This window comes from Canis lupus, chromosome 32 (genome assembly GCF_003254725.2).
Source record: "Canis lupus dingo isolate Sandy chromosome 32, ASM325472v2, whole genome shotgun sequence".
Taxonomy (NCBI): Eukaryota; Metazoa; Chordata; class Mammalia; order Carnivora; family Canidae; genus Canis; species Canis lupus.
The window spans coordinates 30,787,933-30,799,743 of record NC_064274.1 but is presented as its reverse complement, the minus strand read 5'-3'; positions in this window follow the sequence as shown (position 1 = coordinate 30,799,743).

The following is an 11,811-nucleotide window of genomic DNA, read 5'->3' as shown; positions in this document are numbered from 1 at the left end:
ATCATCTTGCTCTACTTTACCAATTATTTTCCCAGTTCTAAAGATCGCCCAACCCTGAGATGACAAGCCAAGCTTGCACAGGGATGGCAAATGGCATCACCCCACAATAAAAATCCTTAGGAACATGGGAGTAGCCCATGTATTAGTCAGAGATGGTTACACAATTGTGTAAGTCATGAGGCTGTGTTGTCCACCCTCCATGACAACTTTTAGTAACACAGATAGTTACTTTTTACTGGGAGTTTATTATTTGCCAGGCACTGTGCCAGGTGAATTACATACAGTATCTCACTTAATCCTCCTGACAATCTCATGAAGGCATTGATATTATCCCCATTGCATAGATGCGGAATCAGAGGCTTATGGCGATTAAATAATTTGCTTGAGCTATGCAGAGGGTTGACTAGAACCCAGGGCTGCCCAGCTCCTGAGCACTGGCTCTTCAGCACTGTGCGGAGAGATGACTGCAGGAGGTCAGGTGGTCCTGGCAAACTGCTCCCCTGACCCCACTCCTAGGCATGCCATTTGAGTCACTCATATTTAATTACACCATGAAGTCTCCATAGTAAACATTCTTTGTGTCCCTCCAGACTCCATTCCCTTACTTCTCCTAATAATAGATGCGAACATTAATTGAGCACTTGCCACAGAGCTCTTCTCTTTAAATAGATTGTCTCATTTATCGTCACAACAATCCTCTGAGATAGATACTATTATTTCCTCCATTTCACAGGAAGGACACTGAGATAGAGAAAAGCTAAGGATGTTGCCCAAGCAACCAACCCAGCTACTGAGTGAAAAATAAATGTTTCTAATTCCTAAGTAAATAAAAATTGATAAACTCTGGTAATATTCTAAAATGGACATACATTGATACTTAACAATGTGCTGGGCCCTGTGCTAATGATTCACATAAACCATCACATTTAACCCCGTAAAGAGGCATTATTGTTTTTGAAGTAATTTGAAAGATAACAAAACCCAGGCAGTGTTGACTAAGTCATGAGAGAAAGTCGAGCAGAGGCTATAGAACAAAATGTTCACAAGATCAGGCTTTCCACATCACACAGACAACTGGTTAGTACCACCGGTGGTGTGCTCTCAACAAACTACTCAATTTTGCTCTGCCTCAGTTTCTCCACATGTGAAATGGGTGCGTTATGAGGATTAAATGTGTTAATATGTGTAAAGCTTTTGAAACAGTCTCTGACACAGAGTAAGAACCATGTGACAATTAAGGCAAAATCAGTAAAACCCCAGACATTGCCTCTTACTACCAAAGTTGTTTTATTTTTCTCTGCCATAGTCTTGTCATTCCCCAAATAGGAACAATACCAGTACTGACCTGGAAGTGTTATTTTGAAGAGGAAATGAGTAATGTGTATAGAGAGTAAATGAGTAGATACATATTAGAACAGTGCATGGCGCTTAAATATTCTTTCATAGTAGTTGTTATTAGGATTATAGCATTATTGGCATTTTGATCCTTTTCTCAGTGACACACACACACACACACACACACACACAATCCTCCTCTGCTTCAGCAGTGATCAAGCCAGCCCCGCCTGAACTCTTTTTCCTCAAGGCAACAGAAGTGATGCCTAGGGTGGTCAGTAATTTGAGTCATTTCAGATGAGCAATACACACAGATTACAGACTGCTTTTTTCCTCAGCACTCACCCCCAGGAAGACAAGAATAATTCCCAGTACCCGGGCATGAATGGTACTCACTACACCATGTCAATAAGCCCATAATTATACCCTGCCCTGAAATGTTTTCTAAGAACGTGCCTGACTTGCATGACTGCAAGTCTTTCAGGACAGGGCCTTGACGTCCACTGTCTTGATGACTCCTGCAGCACCCAGCTGTAGTCCAAGATTTTGACTGATCGTTTGGTTGACTAATTGAGACAGAAGCCGGCCCCTCTAGCTGCTCAGCTTCCAGTGCAGACAGTCCTGCTCTGGAGATGCGGGACTGTGGGAGGCTTACCTGTTGCCAAAGCCTGACTCCCTGGCTTTAAGACCTTCCTCCATTTTCTGTTTAGGTGAACTTAGGTCATTTATCTCACTTCTTTGTGCCTTGAAAAGCTCTAAGATAGGAATCATAAGAGTCTCTATTCTGAGGATTAACTGGATTCATCATGTAAGGACGTAGAAAGGTTTCTCAGCATAATAAGTGCTCGATACATATTAGCTTGTATTTTTTTTTTTTTTTTTTTTTTTTTTTTTTGGTTTCCAGTGTCTCATTTTGGATGAACTGACAGGCTTTTTTTTTTTTTTAATTTACTTAAATTCAATATGTTTAGTGTTATTGACTGGCTCACACAGCTAACTTAAAGTAATCTGGGTTGTCCAGTTACCTCACAGTCACATGGTGTGTCCCCATCTGAACATAGAATAGACAGTGCTTCCCTCCTTTTGTGGGTATAGGCTGTCGTCAGTCCAGCAGAGAGAAAGCTTCCACAGCAGCTGTGCCCTGCCCATCACTCCAGCAGTGAATGTGGGCCAAGCGTACATACCTCCATGAATCATTTTGGCTGTTAAGAATCATTCACCAACATGACCTTCTCTTTTCTTCTTGAGCCATGCTAATAAGGCTATATCACTTACCACCCACACGTACATACACATCCAAAATAAAATTTAATCTTGCAACAATTATGTCATATAGATTTGTCCTTGGGCAAGAAGAATAATATCTGTTCTATCTCTCCCTTATTCTGTCCATAAACATTTACTGAATGTCCATTACCTAGACACAGGTCTAGGCATTATGATTATAACAGGGAAAGTCGTTTTAGACCAGAGTTTATAAACTGGAGGGATGAGGGACACAGAAGATGGAGCACGAAGAGAAGTAAATAAGCAAATATAAGGCCATGTGATAAAGCGTAGGGTTTCAAGCAGGGAAGGCAGGGAGGCTAAATAATTAGACATCAAACTAAAAAAGCAGAGTTTCAAAGAAAGCTTCCCCAACAAAATGGCATCCAAGCTGAGCCTTAAGCAAAGGTATGTTAATTCACATCAGTATTCTATTATGTGGGTAGAGAAACTGAGGCACGGGGGACACCAAAATACAGTTGCAAAAATGCACAAGAGTCTTTGGAATAAAACACTGTCCTGAAGACATGGAGTTCTTTATTTCCACCATCACACCATGCTCCCTCCCTCCAGAAGATCTAAACATTTTAAGTTTATGAGTCTGACAACTTCAATGGCATTCCTTACCCAGGCTATAAAATTCTAGCCCTGCCACCACAGAGCTCTTTTTTCTGAATTTCACAAACTTAGAGATAACACTGACTCTAGTTTTCTGGCTAGCAACAGTAATGGAGCCCAGGAGCGTGGTTTATATTTGAAGACTAACTTTACAACTAGAAAAAAGCTGCTGCCTGTGAAATTCAGGCCAGAGGGTGAGGGTAGGGGAAGGAGTTTTCTCTGAGATTCCCTGCTTTGGGAAAGCTAGAACTTTCTACTTATTTCGTAAATCTTGAATTTCCCTTCAAAGTTATGTTTTTGGAGAATTTTGTTTGTAATGACACAGGAAGATACCATGTCATAGCAATATCTACAAAGTAATAATTGAAATACTCTTTTCAAAAATAAATACTATGTGTAAAAAAATTAAGTAATGATAATGCAATTATTTCTCATGGATATCTACTATACAGTAAAATAAAGAGGTAGGATCAACATGCCAACTTTGCACAAAGTTATCAACACATAACCTGCCTCATAAAATAGTTTCTAAGTAAGATTGTAAGTAAGATTTTCCCTCTTTTTCACAAGAGGATGCCTATGTCCATCCTCTTGGTTCTGATAACATTGTACAAGCATTCATTAACCAAGAAACTTTACATGCCATGGTAACACTGGTTCAGCCAAAATAATTAATGAAGATCCTTTGCCAAGCATGTGAAGGCTATTGCTTTTAGAGCCAAATCTGGTTGACTTCCACTCCTACAATCATGTAATTTGACACCTGAGATATCCCTACTCCCACCCCAATCCACTCCATCAGACTTATTCTACCAAAGCAGTGCAGGTTTATAAAGAACCAGAGAAATTATCATCAGAAGAGAGAAAGATGTTATTTTGGCATAATTATAATCAGTAACCTGAGGCGTGCCAAAGTTAAGTCAATAAAGGTTATTTATAAAGCATGAGGTAGCACAGTACTGTTAGGAATAAATAGAACCCAGGACTTCAATCCTTGACTTCAGCTAACAATGTTCTCTACTGGGAGAACTATCTCTAAAGTTCTAGAAAAGGAATCATGGGGAGAATATCAGCAAGACCTATATTTTGCATTCTTTACTGAAAGAGTATTTTAGAAATGAAATGTGATAACAATCAGATGCTCACTCCTACAAGGAAGAATGGACTAATAGCAACTTTTGCCTTCATCATCTGATGGTAAACACTGCCTGGAGAGCTGAATATAGACCTAAGGCCATGGAGAGTACAGAGAGAGCTGGAGGTTAGAAAGCAGGTTCACTTAGGGGACCTCTCCTCTTTAGATAACACTTTACAGTTCACAAAGTTTGTTTCAATTTCGCCAAAACCCATCAGGTGTCTTCTGTGTGCTGGCATTATTCTAGGCATTCTGGTGTCAGTGGCCAACAAGGAAATCAAAGTCCTATCCCGGCTGTCTTATTTAATCCTTGAAACAAACTCACAAGAGGTAGACATTATCCCTATTTTATGGTTAAGAAAAGCGAAATTTAACAGGATTAAGTGATTTTCCTAAGATCACAGAGCCATCAGACTGAGAAAGTAGTAAGAATCTAAACACTGGTCATTTGACTCCCAGACCCACGCCCTGTACAATAAATCACTCCACCTCCAGGGGGTGCCCTCGAGCCCTCTTGTGGCTATTCTTCAGCTTTTTTCTGTTCATATCACCTTTTGTCTGGAGGACAGCTCCAGCAGTCAGCCAATTGACCTTTGAACAAAAGACTGGACGATCGGAAGAAGGCTCAGAAACTAGAGATGGGGGGGGGGGGGAGGTGATGTAAAGAAAGGAGGGGTAACACTCCAGTCTCCACCCTTCTCTCAGCTCCATGCCTGGATTAATGGAAAATTGTGATTTTCCTAAAGTAGCTACCAATTGTGATATTAATGTGTTCACATTTATTTTTTAAATAAGTTTGGCTTCCACCAAATTTTACAGTTGCTCAAAAAAGCATTTAGCTGGTTATATGCAGAATGTAGAAGTTACTCCTAGACTCAAAATAATTTAATATTCAGGCAGAAACTATGCAATAACAAATCCCGTAGTAGTGATTCATCTTTAGGCTGAACATTAGGATGGAAAGTTTTTAAACATTACCAAATCCCTAGGACCTTCTACAGACTAATCAAACTGGAAGTCTTGGGGTTGGAGCCCCAGCATGAGTTTCGTGTCAAAGCTTTCCACATGATTCTACTATACAGGCAAAGTTGGTAACCTTTCAGTGGTTCTCAAAGTGTGGTCCTGGAGGTGAGCAGGAGCAGCAGGAGTAGCAGCAGTACCTGAGTCCTGTTAGAGATGCAAATTGTCAGGCCCCACCCTAGATCCAAAAGCCAAAACTCTGAGGGTGAGGTCAGGCTTGCTGTTTAAGAAGCTTCCAGGTGATTCTGGCAAAAGCTCAAGTTTGAGAATCAATGCCTTAAAATATTTTGTTAGTCTACGAACTATGATCAATCTAGGTGAACATCCAAAACACCTCCCAAACCTTAGAAGCAATGAACATGGAACTACTTAAAAAACATATTTTGCATTTGAAAAAAAATGATGGCCATAGCAAATAAATTTAAGCTAAATGATGTAGGGTGGGGGAAACTTATTAAATTTCTTTTTTTCTGAGTTTTTCTTATATTTTTCATTGATTTTATTTTCCTTCTGTTTCTAGTGATCAAATGCTAAAGCTTTCAGAGTGCTGGCCTAATGTAAATGAGTTCCCTCTCTCTTTAATTGCATGAGACACATGTGAGCACAGAAATATGAGTTACAGATTTATGTGTATTAATCTTTGTGAAAGCAGCATTCTCTGAGTATCATGCAAGCCTCACGTGACAGTGTTGGGTGCCACAGGCAGGCATGAGTTGTTTACATTAGCAAATACATTTCAACAAAAACACATGTTGGCAGTTAGCGCTCTCTCAGCTCCTCACACAAGCCATTCTGTGGGGAGCTAGACTTTGTTAGGAGAATTTTAAGAGTCCTTTTTTTTATATATATTCGGTTCCTAACAACCATCTGAAGATCTCAAAGCATTTTGGATATGTCCGATTTTCAAATCTCTGTAAATACAAAGAATTAATATGACTGATCCAAAACCAGAGAGTGAAGTAAGAAATTTCACAGTCTTCAGGCCACACTTTGAATGAACATCTCCATATGAATGCTTTTGGGGGAAAGTGGGGGGGGTGGTTAACTTCTCATTCAGAAGCCAACAAAAACAGCCCCTGCTGTGGAAATGAGGACATAAATAGTCCAGTTAAGCAGAATTCTGAAGAGCCCAGGAATGTCATTAAAGTGACATAGGATGAGAACAAGCAAGCCATTTCCAGAGGCAGGGCTAAGGCTACCCAGCTTGCAGGGCCAGCTCTGTTGGTACAGGATGCAAATACTTCCATATGGATAGGTAAAGAATTGATGCTCTGAGCTCCCACAGTGTCCTCTCACTGCGATGGCCACCCCTGATGCTCCCTCTCCTACCCCGGCACTCCTGCCCTCCCCACTCCAATCCTGCAGCTGCAGAGGCAAGGCCAGACAGACCAGGGCGTTCCCCTGCTGAAGCCCTGCAGCTGATCTCTTCCGATAGCCGGTGCCCACACCATGTAGTCTGTTGAAAGTTTTGAATATCACCCGGTGCCCATCTAAGCCTAAAAATGACTCTCGGAAAGGAATGAAAAGAGTTTTGGGTGATTTAACAAGTCACTAATATACTTAACTTCACACCGTGTATTGTTGTACTTGAATGAAATGCCCTTAAGCATATATACATTTTTTAAAGTGGGGGTAGTTTCTGGCACTTGAGGCCTTATTCCTAATGGTACCATTGGCCTCAGCAGTGTTCATGGTGGTCATTGTGGTGACAGTCATGATCACAGTTGTACTGACATTCCACCTGTGTTGCTTCTCTCATTGCAACTTCCTCTAACCGGAGAGCACCATGGGTCACCAAATTCAGAGGAAGGCAGTTCTCCCATCAGATCAAGCATGTAAAGGAGCACATAATGGCTTGGGAAATGGAAAAATGCATAAAAATCTCCTACTTTAGAGTTTGAACGTGAAAACGTTTTTCCCCCTTTCATTTCAAGACATTTATTTCTGCTGTGTTTTCAGAAAGGGTCTCCCAATGGAAGTGTCCCAATGGGCTGTGGATGAGCTGTGTTGCACAGTCATAAACCCAGACCCTCCTGAGAGACCATCCCCACCCTTCTCTTTCAATACTTTTTGGCTAATCAAGAGAAAAGGGAAGGTGCGAGAAAGCACATGATACTATGCCATCCAGCACAGTGTATGAACTCCTGCTTGACAGGACCTAACTGTCTGAAGCAGGCTCAGACACAGCCATGCAGCCTCAAAAACCTTTTCAAGCCCCCACCTCCCAAACCTGCTCATTCAGTTTTGCCTGTTGTCTGATCCACACCCAACAATTCTCTCCAGCTCTCCGTTTTCATTCTTTGCCAGCTCCCTTAGCTGGAGGCTTTACCAGTTCCTTTACTTCCTGTTCTACCTTGACCCTTGTGTCCCACGCCTTCATGTTCTGCAACCTTGGGACAGTTGCTACTACACACGCAGCCTAAGTTCCTGGAAACCCAGCCTGAGCAGAGCCCCCAGACCTGCTTGCTGGGCCTGGGAGCACAGGAGCCTGGTTTCATCTGCATCACTATGATATTTTCACAAGAGGACTTGCTAACCTCAGGATCATTCACTCTCCTCTACATTGTAGTGCCATCTAGTCAGCTAACCACCTCTAAGCACCAACTCTTTACAAGTTACCTTCTCAGAGCTACGGAATCTGTGCCTTACCAGGGACTGAATCATTCATGGCAGTAGTGGGGAGTGAGAATAAACATAAAAGAAAAGAGATATTTTAAGATCTACGCAGGGGGAAAAAAAAAAAAACCTATTTAAATAAATGTAAATATCCATAGTTTTCAGCAGGGAAAAAGTCCACATTACATACCTCTTCCTTACATAGCTACTAATGAAGAATTTCCAGTTAAAACAAGCCCCAAAGGCATGTATCCTTTTTTTTTTACAAAGATTTATTTATTTATTCAGAGAGAGAGAGAGGCAGAGACACAGGCAGAGGGAGAAGCAGGCTCCATGCAGGGAGCCCGACGTGGGACTTGATCCCAGGTCTCCAGGATCACACCCCAGGCTGCAGGCGGCGCCAAACCACTGCGCCACCGGGGCTGCCCCCAAAGGCATGTATCCTATGGAAAGTTCTTTTTCTCTTTTTTCGGTTACTCATTTATGAGGAATTCTAGGAAATGATATTAATTTAGTGCCCAAGACTTTACTTTAGCCTTAAGTCCTCTCATCCAAATTCTGATGAGATTTACTATGTAAAGAGGATTAACTTTAACATTTAATTTAAGTGCTCTTAGGATTATATTATCCATAAATGTCGGTAAATAAGTATTATCTTTCTCCTTCAGTATATAAAATGTAACACTCCCATACCACACTTGTTTTCCAATAACAGTTGGCAAGTTTGGTGTGGGGTGGGGCTTTTTAAGAAATTGATGTGGAACCAGCAAAATAGGTTTAAGATGCATCTGGCACTTAAATTCTTTTATTGTCTCCCATTTACTCCAGGCTTATATAAGTTTTAGATTTAAGTAATCAGCCCCATAGTGATATCATCCATGTTTCTCAGAAGTAGGCATCTTTGTCCTCTAGATTTTAGTATTTCACGTACCTTCTCTTTCTAAATCCCTGCTAGTGAGAAACACTAAATTAATTCCACCTGACCAGCAGGAACATTGGGTCTAAAAAAACATTGCTTATGGGTGGCTCAGTGGTTGAGCAGCTACCTTTGGCTCAGGAAGTGATCCTGGAGTCCGGGGATCGAGTCCCACTCGGGCTGCCTGCGTGGAGCCTGCTTCTCCCTCTGCCTATGTCTCTGCCTCTCTCTCTGTTTGTCTCTCATGAATAAATAAATAAAATCTTTTAAAAAATTTTTAAAAAAACCTTGCTTATCAACGTATTTACCATGAATATTTTCTTTGTGCTTCTTCCTAAACTTTATTATCACATTCCCTGTTGTTAGAACTCTGTGAACAAATCTGGCTATAAATTCATCAAAATTAGTGCTTTCAAGAAATTTCCTATAAAATCATTATCTGCAACCACTGTCCTAAATCTCACCTCTACTAAAAGTATTAGTAAAGCATTCGATTTCCAATGTCACCCAAAATTCTTATTTTCTTTATTTGTTGAGTATTTCACTTGGAGTTATAATATTAAAAAAAAAAAACCTCAAGGGTTTAGTTCATATATGAAACGTTTGGAGAACCTCCAAGGACCTTATGTAGAAATATATTTACAAAATAAGATAACACGTTAGAGATGTTACAAGGCAAATAACTAGAGTACTAAAAACAAAAGGAGAGAAGAAACAGCCAGTGCTTGCTTGGTTTCCAACCAAAACTTCACTTCTGAAAACGGCAAAACATAAAGACCTGCTTTTCATGGATTATCTTTAAAACTGAAATTGATTTCAATCAGTTCCGCCAAAGTGTATTAATCATAATAGCTACCATGAATGAAAGCACAGTGTCAGCCACCTCTTGTATGTCACCTCTGAGCCTCTGAGCGTCAGCTGTCTCTGGGATCCTAAAGCACCTGTTGGGCTTCAGCTGCCTGTTCCCTCCACGTCCGCTAGGGCTCCTCCCAGACACCTGGGTATCCTGTGCCTCAGCATCACTCACAGCTCCTCACCTCTCACAGTCTGGAGGCTTTACCAGTTCCTTTACTTCCTGTTCTACCCTTGACCCTAGTGTCCCACACCTTCATGTTCTGCAACCTTGGGACAGTTGCTACTACACACGCAGCCTAAGTTCCTGGAAACCCAGCCTGAGCAGAGCCCCCAGACCTGCTTGCTGGGCCTGGGAGCACAGGAGCCTGGTTTCATCTGCATCACTATGATATTTTCACAAGAGGACTTGCTAACCTCAGGATCATTAACCCTCACCCCTCATCCCGGGGCACCAGGTGCCCAGGACTTGTTCACCACCCTCACAGGAGCAACTGGAAGTGAAAAGGAATTAATACCCATGAAGTAAACATTTGATAAATGGAGGGTACGAAACAAAAACAATTTTGTTTTCCCTTTGCCATCCCCATGATACAACAGTTCACGTGTCCTTTCAGAAGGCAGTGTCACAAGAGTGTCTGTACACCAAGTAGACACAGGCTTAGTAGCATCCCCTCGTATTTGCCCCACCTCCCTCATCACTCCTGTTTCCCGAGGGTTGCACTCCCTTATCACAGCTCTAGGTAAGAGGAGTGACACGTGGCTCTGCTTTGGTCTGTCTGCTTGCTGGGAAACCGGTACACTGGTTAACTATTCCTGCATAACACAACTACCACACCTCAGTGGCATGTGACAAACAGCATTTCATTCTTTGCCAGTGGGCTGGGCAGCTGTGCTTCAAGCTGTGACTGCTGAGATGGCTCTGCTGCTAGCTGGGGGTCCGACTGGCCATAGCTCCTTGCTGCAGGCTGGGCTCAAGTCAACCCCACGTGTACTGTGTAGTAACCATGGAACTCGGACTGTAGGATCAGTGAGGGAAGTTCTTCTTACAGGGCTGGCATAAGTGTAAAAAGCACCACAGCCCCTGCTTGAGTCACGTCAACTAATATCTCGCAGACCAAAGCAAGCCATATGACTGAATCCAAGAGGGGAAGAGGCACACCTAGTGAGAAACTGCAGGGTTATGTGGTAAAGGGCCTGGGTATAGGCAACAGGTCAAGAAACCGAGCCAATGATGCAATCTATCAGATCTGGCTAAGACAAGCAGTCTTGTAACAATTTAAAAGATATCTATAGTTTACAGATGAAGAAATAACCATCCTAAGAAACAAAGGAACTTACTCAAAGTTAATTGGTTTGACTGAGCCAGGATCCTAACACAAGTCAAGTCCATCAGACTCAAAAGTCCATTTATTCAGAAATTGCAAGTGAGTGCCCACTCTGCACCAGGAAGTGTGTAAAGTATTGGGGATGCCAAAGTATCATTCTGACCTCCAAGAGCTTGAAGACTAGTGGAAAGACATACTGACATATAAGTACGATATAATCAGGTGATTGCTATAATGGAGCTGTGGGCAAGCGTGGGAGACAGGGCATCTAAGCCAGAACTCCCACGACAATCTGAATGTCCTCATTTTTCACATTTCTCCACACAGCAAGCTGCTCATTTCACAACACAGCATGTTTCCTACCCATCTCAAGAACATTTGTACAGATAAAGCTAAGAAATTCCAGCACTGTAACATCTTACTCCATAGGAATGCCCTAGGCTTTATTTATGGAAAGATAGAAATGTAGACATTCCTTCCCCAAATGAGATCAATTTCTTGCATAAGTAATCAAAGAAAAGGTAGATCTTCCGGACACATTTTATTGTTTTCCCAGAACTTAGGCTTACATACCTGTTCCTGCTAAGAGTCACAAAAGTTCCTTTTTTCTTTTTTTTTTTTTTTTTAGATTTTATTTATTTATTCACCAGAGACACAGAGAGAGAGAGGCAGAAACATAGGCAGAGGGAGAAGCAGGCTCACCCAATGCAGTTCTCAATCCCAGG